The sequence below is a fragment of the Vanessa tameamea genome, chromosome 8, assembly GCF_037043105.1.
Source record: "Vanessa tameamea isolate UH-Manoa-2023 chromosome 8, ilVanTame1 primary haplotype, whole genome shotgun sequence".
Lineage (NCBI taxonomy): Eukaryota > Metazoa > Arthropoda > Insecta > Lepidoptera > Nymphalidae > Vanessa > Vanessa tameamea.
In genome coordinates this window covers 10,792,667-10,811,583 of record NC_087316.1, presented here as the reverse complement: position 1 = coordinate 10,811,583, position 18,917 = coordinate 10,792,667, and the positions used below count along the sequence as shown (strand labels likewise).

Genomic DNA, 18,917 nt, shown 5'->3' with positions numbered 1-18,917 from the left:
TCAACACGTTGCGCTTTCACCAATTACATGGAGCTACAAAACAAAATAATGTTTTAAATTTATTATTAATTGACACAGATTCAGTTAAGTCTACAATTTGATTATAATACAATACAGGATGTTCTAAGTCTTGGTTTTGATAGATGACGTTCCCCTTGTCAATTTCGGCAATTGCAGCTGTTCTCATCGAGGAATATTAATTATTGTTACTGAATAATAGATATCCTAGTGCTCGAGTTTGAGCGCCAGGTGCACTGTCATAATCCGATGGGGTGGCTATCTGATACGACTGAAGTGAGTTCAGAAGCAGGTCCTTTTGGCGGCTTTATATACTTTCCGAAGCACAGGTTTTCAAACTTCTGGTTGTATCATTGATCACAGGATCACGAGGTCAACATATAAATATACTTTATTCAAGAATGTTTTTACAAGCAATTATTACTTGCAGGCTCATAAGCTAACCCCTAGGCAGTCAATCTTTTTGATTAATTACTAAAGACTAAAATACAGATTAACTTCTTAAATAATTTTATTTAATATATCTTTTGTAAGTTTAGTTGCCATTCATGAAGAGTTTTGATATCGGTGATAGTTTTGATTTACGAAAAAACATCACACATTACATTATATATTTAAACCAAAATGTAACATCCAAACACAACAAGATTTGTAGATCTCGTACGCCACTTAAGAGATCGTACTCGTAAATGGAATGCTTCTGGTCGAACTAACCACATTGTTGTTTCCTCAAAGCGTAGAGTGCAGCGCACTGCAAACACATGGACTCCATATCAAAGAAAATACTTAAGTTTAGCACGAAAATTTTATGTTACTTAAAAAAATACGATATTTTACAGTTAAATAATACATTTTAAAGAAACCTTAATATACACAATATATATTTATTAAGTATCTTGCAGTGGAGGAAACGGATAATTCCCAGGTCGACGATCGCGTCTTACAAGTTCTATAAATTCTGTAGCTACAAGTATAAAGTTAACATTTTAGTTCGTATATAAATAAGTTTTAAGAAGGATTTTTACCACTATTTTCCAACACGTATATTATTATTATTTTTTTCATTCAAATCGGTTCTAAAAATTATAAATCATAATTTATGAGATTGATTATACAGAGTTATTGGTAATTCGACGTATTCCCGTTAGGAGGTGAGAGGGGTGATTATTTGCGATAATTTTACCCCCCATATGCATAATACAAAATAAGTGAGTTTTTTTACATTGGATATTATTTTAAATTTCAAGTTTCATAATGATTTTTTTTGTTTTTCAGGCATATTTGAGGGAAAAAATAAATTGAAATAATATCGTTTTCTATCTCGCATTTTTTAATTTGGACCGATAATTATTGTTTAAATATTGAAAAATATCCAGTGTTTAATGCTTTTTATAAATCAGAAGAAAAAAAAATATTTTAAATGATACTTTTTTTTTAATAAATTTTTGAAGTTGCATTTTTGACTTATTTAGAAAAAATCTAAAAAACGCGATAACTCAAAAATGGTTCACTTTTGCATTATGCAGATGGGGTTAAAATTATCGCAAATAGTCACCCCTATCACCTCCTAACGGGAATACGTCGAATTACCAATAACCCTGTATATAAATGACTCGTGAACTTAGTTTTGCAAACGTTTTTACCATCTAACGAATGTTTAGAATTTATGATTATCATTAATACAATCACTCAATTGATTAAGTGAAAAATGTTTTTTTAGGGTTCAGTACCCAAACGTGACCCTATTACTAAGACTATCTAAGGCTGTCTGTTCGTCTTTCACCAGGCTGTATCTTATGAACCGTGATAGTTAGATAGTTGAAGTTTGCTATAACAACAAATACATACATACAATTAAAACATCATAAAAAATATATTTAATATAAGCGTTGTCCTTTTATTTGTTTTCAAATATGTATATAGTAAAAATATTGACTAAAAACAGAAAATTGTAGATGTGCTACATACTCGAGTCATGCAGAGGCTCCGAGCAATAATACTTGTGTATAAGACATTGATATGGTTGTTACATTTTAATTAAAGTCATGCTTATTAATTAAACAATTCAATCTGAACTGCTTTTGATGTAATTTAAACGATATCTCCTTGCGTAAGACACTTGATATAAATCATTTTGAAGATTATAAAGTTCGAATATTAATATTTTAATACCAAAAATTAATTTTAAAGCAATAATCTCTTGTCTTGGATTTCACAGAAATATTAAATTCGAATCGTTTATTGATAATATTGCTTATTTTTGACAACAACAACATCGATCGTTTATATTAAACATCAAAAAGCTATTAAACTTACAATTAAAAGTAAATTAATTTAAGCAATATCCCGACTTCCTTTTCTGTTATGAGAAAGGTCTGGGGCTTATTCCACCACGCTGATCTGGTGAGAGTTTTTGGATACACACGTGGTTAGGGTTGTCAGATCTTACAACGAAATAATTGACATAATAATGACCAAAAATGTTAATTGGAAATTTGGGTAAAAGAGTCGGACATTCTTAATTAGGAAGGATTTTTTTTTATTAATGTCGTGACCTTTTTATCTAAAATTACATAGACATAGCTTTAGTTTAAAAACATCAGAGAATTTAAAATCCATTTTCCTTCAAAATGTAAAAACTTTAATAAATAATAATGTATATAGTGTCGTATGATATTAAATTATTTAAATTAAATTCTAGCACGCGTTACTTGTTGTAGTGTCTGGTCAAACGTAAAAAGGCAAACAAACGCCAATGAGGCCGAACAGAATTTAATTTGCCCGGACGCCCCTAAAAAGCCCGGGTTTATCTGGACGCCTGGTAACCCTACACGTGACAAAATTATTTCTAGCATGAGTTATTTGATGTTTTTCTTCATCGTCGATCACGAAATAAATCATAAACATAATTTAAACACACGAAAAGTGAGTGGTCTTAAATCACAGTTGTACCTATGAACTTCATTTTTAGTCCACAGATAATTGAATATCAATTTAATTCGTTAATGAATAAAAAAGTTAAGTTACAGCGTAAAAATGTTCCATGTAAACTAAATACAAGTGATTTTCTTTAATTTTATGCATATATATTTTTAGTATTTTTTGTCATGCCTGTCATTTAGGTAAGTGGAATGGCAAATAGACCATCCGATGGTAAGTTGGCCACCATAGGTTTTATTAGTTCTTTAAGAAATATTAATCATTCCCTCACATCACCAATGCGCGCCCAACCTTGGCAACTAACATGTTATGTCCCTTGTGCCTGTAGGTATACTGGCTGTCTCACCTTTTAAAGTGAAATACGACAAAACCAAGTATTGCTATTCGGCAATAGACTATAATATGATATGGTGGTAGTTACCCAGCCATGCTGGCACAAAGCCTCACTGAATCTATAATTTATTACATTTTACTGTCTATAACACTAAATTCAAAATTACATAATATTTTTTGTTAAGGCTGTCGAATATTCATGATTAATATTTCATCGCTGAAAATATGTGTTAATCCAGGGGATTTTATAACGAATTACATTCGAATCCTCGTGGACAATGTACACAGAAATGTATCGATATAATTAAACGCGTATAACAAGTACAAGCAATCAAGAAAGCTGTAAATTTTTTAACCCCAGCAAAACAATATAATTTCTACCGGTTAGTTGACAAAAACCCTTAAACGGCTGAGGAAATTAACATTCCGGAAAATACATAGCGGTCAAACGTTGACAAAACAAAATATCCGGATCGTATTTAATTTTATCTATGCTTTTATACCAGACATAATACAATGTTATTTCACGCGCACGTTAAAGTTTATGCGAATGAACAACAATAAGAAAACTTATACAAGCGAATATAGTACATCGTGTACGAGTCTTTAAGTCTTATAATAGTTTGCTCGATTTTATGTCTTATTTTTAAACGGTGGATTGTATTTACAGCTGAGGTAGCTTCAGAGTACATTTGGGGGCTTTAAAAGATCAAGGCCGTATTATTGCGATGGATTTCCAGTCGCTCGACCTGTTGAACATTTTCAATAAATAAAATTGTGATTTCGAAAAATGACCGATATTATTTTAACATCCGTTTTGTTTTATGTATTTTATTCTATTTTGAAATGTTTTATTTTTAATAAAAGGTAATTAAATTATACAGTTTTTGTCAGTATTTTGTTAATATTTAAATAATATATTGTAATAAATATATTAGTAAGAAACATGTTTCGTAGATAAGTTGTATCCGGTGGGCTTAAAGCGTCCACTAGATGAGTGTAATAGAAAGATAGACTTATTTCAAATATATATTAACTGTCTATTCACTTTCAAAGGCACGCTCTTCCACCACAACTACACCTCTAACGAAGGTAATCTTATGATCAATTTTTTTGCTGTCTTTTCTCTTATGGTAACCGTCTCACGCACACTAAGATATATCTACGCATGAGCGTCACACAGTAGTAATAAACGTCGACAATTTACCGTGGAGGGGCGCGCCTTTGTGAGTGAATACATCTCTACAATATACGCCCGTAATGGTTCTAAAAATGAAGGTTTAAAAATTTCATTAAAATAATTACCCATAATATCCTAATCTCGGAACGAGATGCACTGCCGTAAAATGTACAGACTCATTATAAAGCCTTTATATCTGTTTCGAGCGTATTTTAGCGTACAAGCGTTTTAATGTTATTTTGAATGGTGTGACCAATATTTTAATGCTTTTAGGAATTGTGTACCTACATACTTAAGTCCGTTTGTAACATCTCGCATTCTTACGTAACTCAACAAATATGTATATATTTAGTAATAAATGAATACCTACCTAAATATAATCAAATTAGCCTCAATAGTTGCTTTTTATCTTAGAATATGTATCTATTAAACGTGTAAAATTAAATTTACAAGATCTGCACTAAATAAAAACATACCTTTCTTAGCTATTCCTAAAAATGTTTTATATTCTAAGAAGCTAAAAACTACATAATAATATAATCTCCATAAGAAATATCAAAATTATCGATTTTGTGTTATCTACTCGAACAGATTCGCCGTTATAATAATTATACATTATATGTGTATAAATATGTTCATATATGAGCCTTTTGAGTATTTTTCGTGGAATTTGGTGATTTCTGTTCTCCTCGCATTTAACATTTAAGATATAGTTAAAAATTGTTTGCAGTTTTAAAGGTTATTTATCCTAGGTACTTTATAATTATGAGTATGCCTTATATTTCATAATAATATTTAAGAGATTGGCGGCAACTATATAAATGTAAATTAGATACAATATAAACGCTAGTATTATTATATTTTCCTTAAAATAATAATTCAAATTGAATACACAGCAAACTTTAAGTTAATAATTATATCAAGACTATTAGTCGTATTTTTTTTTTAATAATTCAGTCACACAGATGCTGGGTAGTTATGTAAATTATTCGAAACAAAATAATTTGTGCATTTACTTTACAAATTGGCGTCGTAGATATTCGTAATTTGTGTTGATCGAAATAACTTTTGTTAGAGTAATTTATAACTAGAGTGTCTTTGTTTTAAATCAAATCTAGAAAGAGTTAATTGATCAAGAGTTATTCATAATTTTGAATTTAATTTTTTTTATGAGAATTGTCCTAAACGTCTAATATAATTTAGACACTAATTAGTAATGTTAGTAATAGTTGATAGTCAAATTTTCTAAAGATATGTAATATTATTGTTATTTATTTACATTTTTTAATTTATTGTTTTTAACTTACTCATATTTTTTCTACCAGTCACTTTACATTTCAGTAGGAAAAGTCACTATAAACTATAGTCTGGCCGTCTAAATTTCACAGCAAATTATGTTATTTGCTGATTAAAACTCAACTTCATTTTAAATTTATTTGTAATGTACTACTTTCAGAATTCTATTAGTATAAAAAAGCAATATAAATCGATTTTGCGAATTATAAAAAAATATTCGGCTTTGGACCAATAAAAATATAAAAATTAGAGGACACGTCCGTATCACGCCAATAAATATGGTATCCCTACACGAGGGATAAAATTGTATATATTTTCAGTTTAGCGTGTTGTTCAGTAGCCTTTATATTGGGATGGTTTACAACTGTCGACGGCTGTTATTCTGTATTTACTTCCCTTCGGCTGTTTGGAGTGAAGTGATGTAACATTCGTATCCGTTAATAAAACTTTGGAGAGTCTAAGTAACTTTTTCGATACTTACATATTTTTATTTCGTATACCATGAGATTAATTATAAATAAATGATAAAATTGCAATAAATAAAAATGCTTATTTTTTTGTTTAAATAGGTGTATAAATTATCTTTGTACATATCCAAAAGTATCAGTTATTATCATGAGATTTATTTTGATTTATGAAAATACACAAAATATTATGTATTGTTAAAATAAATCATTAGTCGTATAAAGTTGGACAAATGTGATACATTTTTTGGTTATCATAAACCGTTAAGAGTAGAATAACCATCTCAACTCTGTTATGTCAACAGCTGTCACAGATGACACAAAGTGTCACAGATAAAAAAGAAATGAAATAAAACCCTTTTTCGCAACGTTGCTGATTTATCAAGTGGTTTAACCGCGTTTTGTCCTCTACATAACCTGTCATTGTTTTTTTTATGGTGACAGCTATAAAGTGGCCTCATTTCGGATTAGGTCCCAGAGCACCCTCTTCTAAGTAAAAACCTCACGTAACACGTACCTATTGGACCCAAAAAATAATCTCTCAACTCGAACTGTAGCCGCTTTATCTCACTGTCGACTGTTTTTGTTTGCAACTTGTTTAAAGATATGGGACGTCTGTCTTACGCTTAGTTTGTCTAGATGTTATATGTTAGTAAATGTTACTCTGACCTACAACCAGTGCAGTGGTGTTCTAAAAGAACGGGTAAAAGAAAGAGTAGCTAGGTGACGTATTGGCGATGTAAGGATTGTTTAATGTTTCTAACAGCGTGTCTATGCTAAAGGCAGCAGCAGCAATGTTGGGGTTTGTAGGGTGTATGAACCAGCATAACGCCATGCACGAGGGACATAGTTCTCAAGGTTAGTGTTGAACACCAATGTCTATGGGCGGTGGTGATCGATGGTAAGTGATTAAAAGTAAGTGGTAGCCTAAAAATAGAGAAAGCCCAACTTACTATGGGAAGCTATTTTGTCGCGCTTATAATTTAAATACTATAACTAATTTAGTCTATGTCGCATATTACTTTATGACTTGTAACGATAGTGGTCTGTGGTGAGCATCGATTTTGTTATTACGTGTACCGGATTATCGTATTAAGAGTGTCAATATTATAAAATGAGCATAAATTAAATAAATAAAAGTGATTTAACTAGTAGGTATGCTGTCGCGTTAGTTAAAACGATAAAAAATAAGGCTTAAAAACAGGCAAGAACTAGTCAACGATGTAAATTGTTAATGATAATGATATTATATGATTATTAAGTAATTATATGATAATAAATACTAAAATATAATCGTTGTTGTTTCAAAGAAGTACTATAGATCGTTAGTACAATCTCACGCACTTTCTTGAGCGTTTGAACTAATATCTTGTAATGTATACTAAAAGTACTAATCAAACAGCAAGGTGTACATGGTAAATTTAAATTGAAAACGTATATAATTAAATATATATTATTAATTTTGAAAAGGTTTAATGTGACGGATCGAATTGATATATAGAAAATAAAATATTAATAAATTAAATTGTATTTTTTTTTTCTAATTTTTTAAACATGCTTAACAAAGTTATCTATATAGTGTAAATTTGGCGTTGCTCGATTGGAAAGCGCTGGGGCGACAGTTAATCATAAACTACGTTGATGTAATAATTTATGAATATATCTCGTCCTATCTCCGGTTTGTAAGTAAAAACAATGATTCGATGCAATAGTTTTTAAGTGAAATTTAGTAATATTTTTATAACTAACTTTTGAATTGTCATTCTCTAGGATTTAATTTATAGTGAAATTCATAATGTAGATTCTAGCGAGAAGAACCAATGAGAAACTTCGTGGTTTTTTATTTTATTGATATTTATAGTGGATTATATATGTATAATTAAATATATATCATTATATATATTCAATGAATACAAATTCCATACTTTCGTAATGTTAACTTGTATTGTCTATCAATAAATGTCATCAATTTTATACTTTATATTAAAAAAAATAATAATAAATTGGTATTTTTTAATGGAAATAACCACTTTGGACTTTTAAAAGGCGTTCTGGGGTCGGAGTTATACAAAGCTACAATTTTTTCCGTGCGGTTGTGTAATCGTGTAAATCGCGTAACGTATAAAAACTTTGCGGTTATTTAGTTTCATTTGCCATTTTATTTCAATATTGACTTTGTAGGTTAAGATACAATCCAAATATTTAAGTGTGACTTGAAAACTTAGTTTGGGGTTTCAAATTGACAGATTAGATACGGATGTAGTCGGATTTTGATTTTTACGCTTATTTATAATTTTATTTAATAGAATTTTATGACATTTTAATCTTGCCTTACTTAAGAGCTTTTAACCTATGTTTTCATGTTGTAGATTCAATCACATAGTCGGAGAAATAAAAATCGGTCAGGGTCTTTTGAGAATGGTAAACTCATATTAGTGTCTGTTCTTGGCATTGAAAAAAAAAGTAAAAGATGTTGTAAATCTTAAAAAATATATCCACGGCTAGTTGCAAGATAGGAATATTACTTATACAAGTTGCATAGTCTGTTGCAGTTATGATGGTATACCAAATACATGTATATCGAGACGTCTTGTGCAACTTCCAATCTTATTAACACATACATAGCTACTGTATGTGTAATTAAAAAAAAACCAGCTCAACTGCTTAAGTACCACTGCCACAGAAGTTTGTCTCGACAGCACGCCCGTGTTTCGAGTAAAACTTTTGTAGGCGGGACTTGTGGACGCATGCGCAATACAAACGCTGAAGAATTGCTTGCCATCGTCGACAACTGGTGAAGAGTCTTGAGGCAGTCGCCGCGGACCCTTGGTACCATGCGGACGCATCCGATGCACTGCATAGCGTAGTCGTAGTGAAAATAAAACTTTGAAACTATATACCTCATTAATAATCAAAAGAACTGTCATTAAGTTTTCATCCTTTAATAGTTTAAACAAGTTTCACGAAGTTTTTTATACTTTTGTCAGGTGGAAATTCGACTCTAGGTAAATCAGAATAATTTAATTTTAAACATTAATAAATATAAAACTTCGGTTTAAACTTTTAATTAGAAAAAATATTTTTTAACTAAGAATAGGAAAAAAAAGGACTTTTTAATACGTATAATATAATAATACATTATAATATAATACATAGAAACATCGAATTACTATAAAGTTATACGCTGAGGTCTAATAATAAAATGTTATGCTCCATTAACCCAAGTAACGCTGAACAGGCGTGCAAACACCGTAAGCAGTTATTCCAAAATATAATTATAAAGTGCTTCTATGTTAAAAATAGCCGTAACATTACTTATATAAATTACTAAGCCTTGTGGCGTCACGTATAGATAAAAATAATGACACAATAGTTAATAAAATAAATAAATTCGAGGGTATTCGGATATAGATATAAATCCGTTATAACGAAATAGACAGTTTTTATTTTATGCAATGGAAAATATTTTTAGGACCGCCCGTATACGGCTTCAAACTTTATTTTAAAAAAAAATCAAGCTCTATAGGAAATTCGGAAATAAAAAGTATTTATTTATTATTCTAAAACATTAGGTTAATAATTGTTTTATATATAGGAAACTAGTTGTCAACCGCGGCTTCAATTATATTTTAGGGGGGATGGTCGTCAGGTGTTAGGCATAAAGATTTCTTCCTTGCAAGCTTGCTTCATACAAAATTTAAATATAAAAAAAGAAGTCGTGAAAGAGCAATATACAGACAAGTAGAGTTTAGTATTTACTTTGGCATTTATAATATTAGTATAGATATATAAAATAATTATATCAATATTAACTATTATGTTAATATTTTTTTGTTTGCGTAATTAATTTGATATCGAATCTTCGCAAATTGTAATTGGCCAGTAATAACAAAATGAATCACAGGTTAAGTTTTCATTAAATTTATTTAAAATGTTGTAACAGAAAACTGCATCGAAGTCGATCAATATTGTCTCTGAGGGCGTTAAAAGTAAAAAGATAGTGTGGTAGAATAATTCCTTTTACGATAATATTAAAACCTTTTGATTATTATTCGAAATTTAAAGATCTTTATTAAAATAAAAGTAAGTAATCGTCTTTTGTTTCACTTTTTTTTTAAGTAGTGCGACTTGTTTTTGTCAATATGTGGCTGCGTCTAATGTTATATTTTCTATAGATCATGTGCTTTCGTAATAAGTTATAAATAAGAGTAATTGATGTGGACGTATGAGAGATACCGTTCGACGTTCATAACAAAACTAATTACTACGAAGCTAATTGAAATAGAATAAAACATTTCTCATATGTGATGAAAACACTTACTTGCTGGTCGGTCTTTGTGCTAGCCCGTCTGGATAGGTACGATCAGATAAACTACCACCGAACAGCACTATTTAGTATGATTGCGTCCGGTTTGTAGGGTGAGTGAGCCAGTGTAACTGTAGGCACAAGGAACATGACATCTTTGCTCGTATGATAAATATTTCTTATAGCGTCTATAATCGTCCGCCTACCAATTACAAAAAAACACAACAAATGCAATTCTATTTGTATACCGAATTTACTTAGGGTACTCTGTGTAGGTACTACCTCATACATCTATTTTACCAGCAAACTAATACATATTGTTGTGTTCCGATTTGACGGATGAGTAAGCCAGTGTTGGTGGCACATTGGTGGTGTGAGAAATGGTTAATATTTGTTATAAGTATTAATGTCTACGGGTAGCAGTGATCACTTATCACTTACGGATGGTCCATTTGTCAGTTCGTCTATCTAAATGACATACAAAATGTATTCGTTACAACACGAATTTATTTTTTAAACGTCCCTTTGAAACAGTGTTCAAATTCCTTTCACGCACTTGTACTAATTGTCATGTGGAATAGTCGTTGGAAAATAAAAATGCGGTGTATGAGTTCTCTATCGTATTTGCATCTATATATATAGTAATCTATCTTTATATTTTCAAAGTGAAATGTCCGTCTAGGTATAACGGAACATCGATATTTACAGCCAGTCAGTGTAATTACAGGCATAAGTGATATGGCAGTAAGTGTAGTTTATGCTTATGTTTTAAAACGACACCTGACTGCCTGTTATATCCCTTTGAACTCTTGGGAATCGCTCGCTGATCGATTCCCAAGAGGCTTCGATGAGGCTTCTACCATCTTCGAGCGAAACCGTTTAGATGACCTCGATAACAAACGCCGATTTTAAAATGATCCCTCTCAAGCCCACGTTTAGCTGGATGTACAATAATAATGGCCAATTTTCTGTCATCCCGGGAACTGAACGATTGAAACCAAATGTGGCTTTTCAAGCCACCTTTGCTCGCAATACACAAGCCAAATTCGCCGTTGACGGACACGTCGATTCATCATCATTATCATCATTTTATACTTCTTACGCTGCCAATGAAGATGGCTCGTTTGTTTTTATAAAATAAATAAAAGAAATATATAACTATGAATAATATTCAATAATAATATGAAAAGGAATAAATTCCTTTTAAAGACGGCCGAGATGTTATTGAAATAAAAATATAAAAAAAAGATGTGATATGGATATTTTTACTTTTTCAATATAGAAATATGAAAATTTATATTTATCTAAATAAAATAAAATATCTCCTACGATTTCACTGGCCGGCGGCCGCGAATGTATTCATGCAGGCCCACCAAAGATAATAAATCTATAAAAGAGCAACTAGTGAGTCTTTCTTGTCTTTTTCTTCGCGTCGCTTCGCTTTTTATTGTCATCATGATTTAAAAATTGCTTAGTCTATTAAATATTGTTATTATATTGTTATTAAATATTGTTATTTTCTCAAACATTTTTCCATGTCCATGTAAAAGTTGTCCGTTTCACGTATTTAATCTACTGATCAGAATATTAGTTAGTTTAACGTCTATACCTATAGCAGATTTCTTTAGGAGATAAAATAGGTTGAGGTTATAAAATAATCTGTCTTCTTCTTTCGAATGTCAAATCAATGGTGTCTGAGAGGGAGAAATAAGTGATTAACTAAACACCCGCTGAGCAACATTTATAATTCAGTCTGTGTATAATTTTTTTTTAGTATACATGTCATTCAAACTGAAAAACCCGACATTCACAAAAAAAAAAAATGTTGGTGTAATTGCGAAAGCTTAAGCTCATAATTATAGCTTTTATGTTTGAGCTAAAATGAAACAGATTACAATCCCACAATTTTAAATTTACTAGTACCGTGTATTTGTGCATATTTCATAATATACTTCGTGTTAGGGATTTCTGCTAGCCCGATTGATTACGTACCACCCACTCATCACATATTCTACACCAGCAATAATATTTAGTATGGTGGTGTTCTGATTTTAGGCGAGTGAGCCATTTAAACTATAGGCACAAGGGAAATAACATTTTAGTTCCCAAGATTGGTAGCCCATTGGTGATGTAGGGAATGGTTAAAAATTTTAACGATGCCAATGGTTGTGGGCTGTGGTATCTACTTACCATCAGGTGGCCTATTTGCTGATACGCCGAACTATATCCTAAAATAAAAGAATAAAAGTATTACAATCTTAGCTAACAAGTTATTTTATATATAACTACATATATACGTATTTAAAACATGTTAAAGCCTATATATGACGGTTCGGACATTATTTCACCATACGGTCAAAGTGTAGTTTTCGATCCAAATAATTACGAAAGTGTAAGTAAATATAAATATCGACTTCAATACTATGTTTTATAACTAGGTTATTAGAGCATGTATCATATAAGTGAGTGCTTTACGAGAAAGTAAAGCAATAGCCTGCAATGGTCCCGTTGCTAGACAAAGACTGACTCTCCATTTTGAACATAGTTTGGAGATTATAGTGGGGCTCTAAGTGGCAGAATTTCCTCCAACACTTTCAAATTTCCTCACGATATTTTCCTTCACCGACGGACGAGACGAGTATATGTAAAGTCAGTGCAGCTAGCCCGGGTTTTTGGTATAATTAATAAAAATGTTACCGTTAATATTAAAATCTATCATTTGCTAAAGTTAATATATTATATATAAAATTAAATAAAGAGTTACTTGTATAATTTGTTCTAATGAGAGCAAGGATTTGTTGTAATGATATTTTCATTAAATTTATGTATTGTAATGAAAATATCGTTTTCGCTGCGAAAAATAAATATCATACGAGAACAAATATTACGAATAATTAAACAACTGTAACCGCAAATCATATATATTATACACTAGCTGACCGCTCTGAATTTGCGTTGGCTAAAATTGTGGTTTTACATTATAATATACGTATATATATTTTAAGAAGAGTAATTGAATATGCGCCCTTAAAATAAAACAATAACTAAAACCGTCCTCCAGTGAGTCGCTTAATCATAAAAGATGGGATTGTTCCATATTTAAAGTTAAAATATATCTTATAGTTTATTATAATCAGTCTTATCGGTTTTTTAAATTTAAAAAGATTTTAAACTATCTCAAACGTTTGCTACGTACAAACACATGTGAGTTAATTATTATATATTTAAAAAATAACCTATGAATTATTATATTTAGAATGATAATCTACACTTTTATTCGCATCCAATGAATTATTTTATCTCTACATAGAGTATTTGTAAAGCCTATTTCTGATAACGCAGTCGAGTGGACGGGCAAACGGGCTATTTTTTTTTATAACTCGTGACTACTTCATTGAGCTTTTAATTTAAATTTATGATATTATTTTAATTATCTGAGACTGATAAGTTATATTTAAAGACGAGTTGTGTTAATCTGTCTGTAACAATAACATAGACGTGGCTGGTTGCACACTGGAATGTAATGATATAATGATTTTCTTTTTTCTTAATTCAATTAATATTTTAAAAAAAACCTATATAAAAAAAATTAAAATATTTTGGCAAAATAAATTGGTGGTTATTTTTCTAATTTAAGTGGGATCAATCATAAGAAATACTACCGATACTTGTTTGTGTATTCGTACCTTCATATTTTTACCTGTATACCTTTACATTGGTGGAAGAGGGTAACTACTGATTTTTTAGATGATTCTTCTCGGAAGAATCTACATTCTGAGCCGGTGTTCCGAATGTTACGCTTGCCGGTCGTAAAAGTAAATGCATGACACTTCGAAAATGCTGTACGAATACTATACCTACTTGAATAAAGTAAATAAAAGAATAAAGCTCATAAAAGAACATCATTTTTAGATTATTTTTTTCGCACTCAGCCATGAGAAAGACTAGACGTTAACTCGTGGATCACAAATCGAAAAAGAAATCGTAACATCCTTAATTTGTACGTGTAAAAATATTATTACTTTTAGCCTCCCCATCCAAACAACGACTGTACATGAGTCTATATTATGAGAGTTCTAGTATTATCATAATTATTGTACATATATTTTTCTTCAAGCTTATAATATACTGTCCTTTTTTCCCGATTGTTGTATGCGTTAAATGTAAATTGATTATAATTTTAAACCTTTATTAATAAATTAAAAATTTTCGATTTCTAAAACATAGTCCTTAGCTATTTGGGTTTGACATAAGACCTTTTGACAAAACCCAATCGAGTTTTTTTATAATTTCCATTTATACTGTATCCAACTAGAACTTTCCAGTTAATAAAATTCGTTACTACTTAAAAAAAATATAGGGCGCTCTTGTTTCTAGAGTTAAATGTCTAAAAGCTCGCATTGGTAGTATTCAGTTACTAGTTACTCTACCGCTAAATACGACTTTGAATTGCTGTTTGTTGTTGGGTTCCGAAACGGAGTGAGCCAGTGTAATTACTAGCGTAATAACGTTACCATGTTTGGCCACAAATTGGCAATGAAAGGAAAACTCTTACAATCTCGATGTTGAAAGAAGATATTTTTCCTTCTTTTCTGTACGATTAGGTGAGTTTAGGGTTTTTGAAGGCTTGTTGACTAACTGTCTGAGATTCATAGAATTTTATTTTAGTCTTAGTTTTTGTATTTATGTATGTACGCATATGGGTTTGTTTGTGTGTGAGTGTTTGAAAAACGAAGAAGGTTCTGGATTAAAACAAAATTACTAATGCGTGTTATGAAACACATGTTATATTTTATCATAAGGCGTTATTTTGATGCGTTTAATCTTTAAATAAACTAATATGAATAAATGTGACAATAATTTTGCCTGTTATTTATCTCACCAATAAGCTATTCATCCGATCGTAATGGATTTTATCATTGGTAGGTGCTTTGTGAACTGGATAAGGAGACATATAAAATGTCGTAAGTGGAGTCGCGGGGCAACGCAAATATAAACATTGTATAACATTTTATAATTATCAATAATCTTTCGATCCATTGACTCGAAATAAATTATAAAGTTTTCGTTTTTGTTATTTTTAACATTAAAGGTAGATATGACTTTAATGATTATGAGTTGGGAATTAAAAAGTTATGTTTAGAAAATTATAGTAATTGTCTTGAACAAAGTTTCCTCGCTTCGTAATCATAATCCTTAAACCGATTAGTTCGTGTTTTAACTATTATATCGACTGTTTTTACAATTTTTAGATTTGTTATTTACAAACATTTAATTTTGTTATTTAAATTGTATGTGAAAATTACTTTTTAATTATTTCGTTTTGTATATAATAGCTTAGTTTATATTTATTTGATTTTTGCGGAGTCTGAGTAGGGACTACCAACTGTATTGAACTGACAACAGTAACAGAACACGGTACCGTCTATTACGTGTTGCAAAACAATGTTATGAATTGTTGTGTGTTCCAAGTTAAGTGATGTTTATAGCACATGGAATGCCAACGTACATAGACACGTATTCAGGTATTGCTGGAGAGTCCATAAATTCATTTATATGTTGTCACATGCACGTCATGAAAAATGAGCTTACGATAAATTAATATATATATATAATCGTTGTTTTAACTATATACTTGTTTATCAATTAACTAAACGACTGCGACTCGACTAACATTAAACCTATTTAAAATTGTCCATTTAACAATTAAATAAGCAAGCAATTTGATACTAAATTTCAAATATTTGAATTTGAAAATTATTAAATTACGATTCAACGGGACAATAAAGCAGGCATTCTTACCATCATTCCTCGTTGTCATGTTTTATAGAGTATTTGTAATTTAGATGTGTATCATAAATTACGATTATTAAATTATAAAAATAAATAAATAAATTTTACGCTTAAATTGGTAAACAGTTAAGATTTAGTTCGCAATATTGTGTAAAATAAAAACTTTTTACGTCAATAGTTTAAGTCATTTAAATTGAATGAAGTTACATCTTAATAAATAATTATACTATATATTGAAACGTCCTTCGGAACACTCTGCATCTTCTGGTACATATACCATATATATTGATTTAGTAGTATTTTTCTGTTAGGCATTACAATAAAAAAAAATGCCACTTTATTTATTAGTACAGATAAGGTATAAAAATGTTGTCTTTTTTTATTGCTAATTTACACTGATATTATAAATGCGGAAGTAACTCTGTCTGTCTTTTACTCTTTAAAGGCTAAACCACTGAACTAAACACGATTAGATTTTGTATGAAGTAATTTTGAACCCCAAGGAAGAACGTAGGTTTTTTATGTCTAACACCTGACCACTGACCCCTCAAATGCGAGTGAACTGCAAAGCAACGAGCGACAATTCGCTGAACGATAAAATTATTATCTATTTACAATATGTCTAATGAGGGCGTATAGGGGAACATCAGATATTGAAAATCAAACAATACGATTTATAAAAACCTTTCAAGTACAGAAAAAGAGTTTTTATATATTAGATATTGTCGTGTCTGCTGGTTCTTTTAATTATAACAAGCGTTAACAAAAGGCTCTTGTTATTTGACATTTTTTTGACGTTTCATTTATTGTTGTCATTTTACGTGCGTGTGATTGGTTTGAGTTTATTCTAGCATTAACTGATAATTCCTATCTCATGGAATATACCATTTAATAATAATATTGACATAATATCTTCGTTCCTAAGGTTAGAGACGCATTGGTGATATGAGGAAGAATTAATATATATTTAATATTACGGTCCCAATGTGTGACGACGAAATTTATGCAAATGAATTTTCTTCGAAATCAGGTAAAGATTCACCTTGGACTAGAGAAGTATTGTAGGGATCTTCGTGAGCTAACTTGCAATATCAAATATATTAAAATACTCAATCAAACTACAGCGTAGAAAATTAACCCTTATGACGTAAATTTGACCCCATTGAAAAAACTATTAAAAACTACAAATGACTATGACAGAACTTATTTAAAATCATAAATAAACAACATATACAACTGTTAAAAAAATGTTCTGAGCATTTATGTGTAGAGCTTTGTATCATTCATAGAAAGACATGCGAAATTATTGTTTAAATTCTTATATTAGAATAACAATAATCACTTCAAATATAATTAAATTATTATTGCAGTGATTGTATACATACAGTGTACATAGCTTATTGTCAGCCTTATTAAAATAAGTCACATTAAAAAAAAACAAGCTATAATTTGTTTCATGATAGTACTTGAATGCATTGTTAGCAGAATGTAAATTATGGTTGTGTTTTTGTGCTGTATTTTTGGTCTAATCGATTGCGAGGAAACACAAGACAATCAGTCTTGATTAAATAAAATCTAGTTATTAACTCGATTTCTTTAAAATCGGTTAATTTGTCATTGATATATGCAATGTCCTGCAACGAATATATACAATAATAAACAATCCATAATCCAATTAATAATCAAGTTCATAGCTTGAAGTTTTAAAAAATAATTGGTATACTTAAAATGTAATTATACGTTGCTTATTAGGTCGATATTATTGTTTGCGTTGCTGTAAGAGTTATGACGTAAATTAATAGATGTGTATATGTATCAAGTACTGGCTTTCATCTTGTTTTATGCACTAATACAAACAAGAAAAATTACTGTATATACACACAACTACGTATACTTACATACGTATACGTAAATAGTTCGATATGCACACTGATATAAACTTAGCACACATTGAAATTTAAATATTTTGTATCATGTTTTTTGTTATTGAAATTAATTAATAATAAAAATGTTACGAAAAATATAGTTACCATTCTCTCATTATAAATTTTACCGCCAAACAGCAATATTTAGTGTTCCGTCCAAGGTTAGAGGCGCGTTATTGATATCAGGAATTATTAACGATATTTTGTTAATGTCTATGGTTATGGCTTAAAGTGTATGATGCAGTAGTGGTTACTTACCATCAGGTGGCCCACTTCTAAATCCGCCTTTAATTATATTGAATTTTTTAAAATAATTCTCATAATAAAATAAAATAGATAGAAAAAAAATATAGACGTACGGTGTTAGGGACGAAGAAGTACGATAATTTATTTATGAATAGGCATAGTGCTAACGAGCTTTAGGGTAATCAATAAAAAAATCTAAATAAGAGTGGAAAAAAAGTTTAAATCGAAATATATTCATTCATGTAAATTTTATTCCTAATTTTAATAATAATTACGGTCGCATTTTGCCCAATAGGGAACACTATTTTTGGAACTAATTGTTAATTTGACTAGAGTAAAAACCAACTGCACCCATCTCAAATAAATGGAATGAAAGCCAGCGAATGATAATAATTTATGAGAGGATTATTATCGGA

The 18,917-nt window shown here is 30.1% G+C and overlaps 1 protein-coding gene across 1 annotated transcript in view; it reads left to right on the top strand.

Moving 5' to 3' along the window:
- The first annotated feature begins 9,052 nt into the window (after window positions 1-9,052).
- Window positions 9,053-18,917, top strand: part of LOC135193374 (nitric oxide synthase-like protein) — a 131,489-nt gene continuing 121,624 nt past the window's right edge. The window contains exon 1 of the mRNA XM_064215501.1: window positions 9,053-9,236. The gene's annotated coding sequence lies outside the window, so the exon portion shown is untranslated. The remainder of the gene's footprint in view (window positions 9,237-18,917) is intronic.